We start from the raw sequence: 3,522 nt of genomic DNA, 5'->3' as shown, positions 1-3,522 counted from the left end.
AAGAAAAGTGCAGGGAATTGTGGAATCAAAGGAAGCTTTGTGGAAGCCGATCATCTAAGTTCAAAAGTTCCCATGACATAGAGTTGAAGGAAGTCTCTCAAAAGCTGCTTAAGCGAGTAAAGCACTAGTGAAGCACCGAGGGAGCATTTTGCCACCCAATTCTCAAGGCCAAAGTCGAAGTTTGTGCGCAGATCACTCATCGTAAAGCTGACTGTCAATGGGGCAATGCATGACTCCAAAGATAGTCCTCAAGGTCAAAATCAATGTTGGTGCATAAATCTCATAAGGGTGTAAAGAAACTATCTTGTCAAAGAGGAGTTTCTTTTATCCCCACTCAGCTAAAAGAGGAGAAGGGGAGACTAATTTGGTTTGAACCGTTTTTGGAGGGAAAAAGCATCCTCTGCAAGAAAGCAGTTTGTTTTTGGCGGATGAACGAGTTCATTCAGAAAAGGAAAAGAAGGTCTCCGGTGCCCTGGATTCTCTCCGTCAAGGGATTGAACGAAATTACTCGACAAATGTAGGAGGCAGAGGAAGCGAAAAGAATAACAAAATTTATTGATCTAACAATTGGAGAAGAGAGCAACGACGTTCCTGCACAAAGATCCTTCCAGCTCTCTGGATCTTCAGAGATCCTCTGTTGATCATGCTTTTGGGTTCCCATCATCAAGCTCGGCCGCCTCGTCAAGGAGGGCAAGATCAAGACCCTCGAGCAGATCCACCTCTTCTTCCTCCCCATCAAGGAGCACCAGATCGTTGAATTCATCCTCGGTTCTGCGCTTAAAGACGAGTTTATGAAAATCATGGCCGTCCAGAAGCAGACCCGAGCCGGCCAGCGTACCACTTCAAGGTCTTCGTTGTCATAGGAGACAACAATGGCCATGTTGGCCTGGGTGTAAAGTGCAGCAAGGAGGTTGCGACTGCCATCCGTGGCGCCATCAACCAGGCTTCGAGAAAGTAAAAATTAAGCATGGAGACAGGTCTTTCGATGCGTATGTTATTGGTGAAGCAACAGCTCCAGGTGTTATTGTCCTCCAAGAGTGGTGGAAAGTGGACTATTAAATCAAAATCCATGCTGTTACAATTGCCACCAAAGGCTACCGATCCCTGATACCAGACCTGTACCATGGAAAGCTGGGTCTAGATGTAGAAGAGGCACAACACTTGATGGATAACTTGGTCTGACCAGGTGCAGTCAAGGATATAGCTGATTCTATAAATTGGCTCAAGGAGAACGGGTTCCCTAAGATTGGAGTAACAGAATTCTGTATGGGAGGAGCTTTTTCACTAGCAAGTGTTGTACTGGTGTCTGGAGTTGATGCAGTGGTGCCCTTTTATGGTACTCCATCCACTGAGTTTGCAAATGTTTCAAAGGTGTAAGTCCTACTGCAGGCACACTTCAGTGAGTTGGACAACATTGCAGACTTCTGTTGATCATCCACAGCCATCACCGTTGGTCCTAAAAGAGCTTAAGAGTTGCACAATTCAGTTGACTTTAGGCACTAACACACTAGGTGCTTTAGTGAATGTGACATTGTTTGACCCAGAGAAACATATCGATGAACTAATCCCTGTGGTGGTGAAAGAGCAACGTGGAAGCAGTTTCCTACAGTCTTTGTTGGTGACTGCATGCATTGCTGCTATGCCTATTCTGAAGAAGATCCCACTTCTGTACTGTGGGGCTATTTTGCTTTCATAGCCATTGAGAGTTTACCTAAAAACCAAGTTCATACACTTATTGTAAAGCAGTGGACAGATTGTCATGCTTCGTTATTTATTTTGACTCCGCTTTTGTAATGTACTTGACAAGCAATATAATGATCTTGGCATCAAAAATTGAGTTATTGAGATCTTCTTGTTAGCCTCTTACCTTGCTGTTTCTTGAACCCCGTGTTCTGCAGCCTTTGCATGAACTCTACGACAGCGCTCTATAGCTCAATAGATTCCATTTTTCAAGCGCTTTCCAATGGTAGGTCACATCACATGGTTTTGAGAAACTTATGTGCATGTTATCCGGATGCCACCTTTTTAGTATTCAAAAAATGGAAATTGGGAGATTCCCAAACTCACTAATATTGTGTTAGCTTACTAATGCTACGGGAAAACTCAGGCCTAAAAGAAAGGCTTGCATTCTATGGGATTGTAGAAATGAGTCCTTGGAGTTATTGGAACTCAAAGATCATCAAGGACTTGTGGTCTTGGTGGAGGTGCATATTTTGCAATTCCACAAAGCTTGCTACCATTGTAAAAATGTTGATTTTGTTAGAGCTTGTGCCAAGAGATCGAAATCTAATTACTACCAACAATTTGCAAGATTCTATCTAAAGGAAGCAACAAAAGTCAAAGGAAATCGAATTGAAGCCAATAATAGCAAAAATGAAGCGATAGAGCTACAATAATTTGTGGTACCAAAACTTGAAAACTCTAACTATGAATAGAAAACAATGATGGTGATCTCAATGCTAACATGCAAAAGAAAAATATCTCACTAAAGAATGGTTGCAAAAGGGTAAGGTCTCTAATGGAAAAGGCAATGCCTCCCTTAAGAAATTGGTAAACTGCTATGGTTGATCAAAATTTCTATGTGGCTAGTATGGACGAACTCTTTGTTGATATTGATAAACTCTATTAATAGTCTTAAAGAATTAATCAAGACCATCCTATTCATGGAATGTAAGGGAGCCTAGCATTGTTATAAGGAAGCAAGTTTGTTATAGCCTCATTAAAAAATACAAATTAGGTATTATAGTTCTCCAAGAAAAACTTATTGGAAGCTAGGATCAATTATGTCCCCTTCCATAAGTTCTCTACTTTTGCAAATAATCCTTGCAAAGGAAGAGGTGATACACTACTCTCCATTAAGGATGACTACAACCCATGATTGACATGGAAGGTGGGAAATGGCATATGTAACAATGAGCATCAAAATTGGTGATGATCCACTTACTATTGTTCCAATTTACAACCCCAACACACCTATTGTAAAGGTGAAACTACAAAGTATTATCAAGAAGTGACTAATTGACTAGCATAGCCTACTTATGAGTGATTCAATTATGAATTGCATGCTAGAGGATCGATCAATTGGTGGTGGGTGCATGATTAAATGAGAGAGGGATATGATGACCTAGTAAGGATGCATGAATTGGGAGATCTAGTCCTAATGCTACAAAATGGACTTGAGGCTTGATCCACCTAGCATAGAAACATGTAGGCCACACTTGGAGGTCATGCTAGTTGGATAGGGTGTATGGAAAACCTAGACACTTGATGGTTGAGAAGTGGTTCCAAGGTTTGCAACCTTGTGGACATACTAAATTTAAACCATCCTTACATCATATTTTCCTTTGGGATGGTCGCGCTAGAAAAGACAAAAATAGAATTAACTATACCCACTGGAGATGTCTGATAATGCTTGGGTTTTCTTACAAAATCCTTGCAAAAGCTCTAGCTTTGAGAATCAAACATATGCAAGCCAAAGTTGTCCACATACATCAATATGGCTTCAATGTTTTTGTCATAATA

The 3,522-nt window shown here is 41.0% G+C and overlaps 1 pseudogene; it reads left to right on the top strand.

The window, feature by feature from the left end:
- Nucleotides 1-225: 225 nt before the first annotated feature.
- On the top strand, nucleotides 226-1,431 carry LOC148019972 (uncharacterized; annotated as a pseudogene).
- The last annotated feature ends 2,091 nt before the right edge of the window (nucleotides 1,432-3,522 follow it).

The sequence above is a fragment of the Lygodium microphyllum genome, chromosome 19, assembly GCF_053477565.2.
Source record: "Lygodium microphyllum isolate KBCC chromosome 19, Lygodium_microphyllum_v1.1.10, whole genome shotgun sequence".
Lineage (NCBI taxonomy): Eukaryota > Viridiplantae > Streptophyta > Polypodiopsida > Schizaeales > Lygodiaceae > Lygodium > Lygodium microphyllum.
The sequence above is the reverse complement of the archived record's forward strand: the minus strand, read 5'-3'. Positions and strand labels throughout refer to the sequence as shown.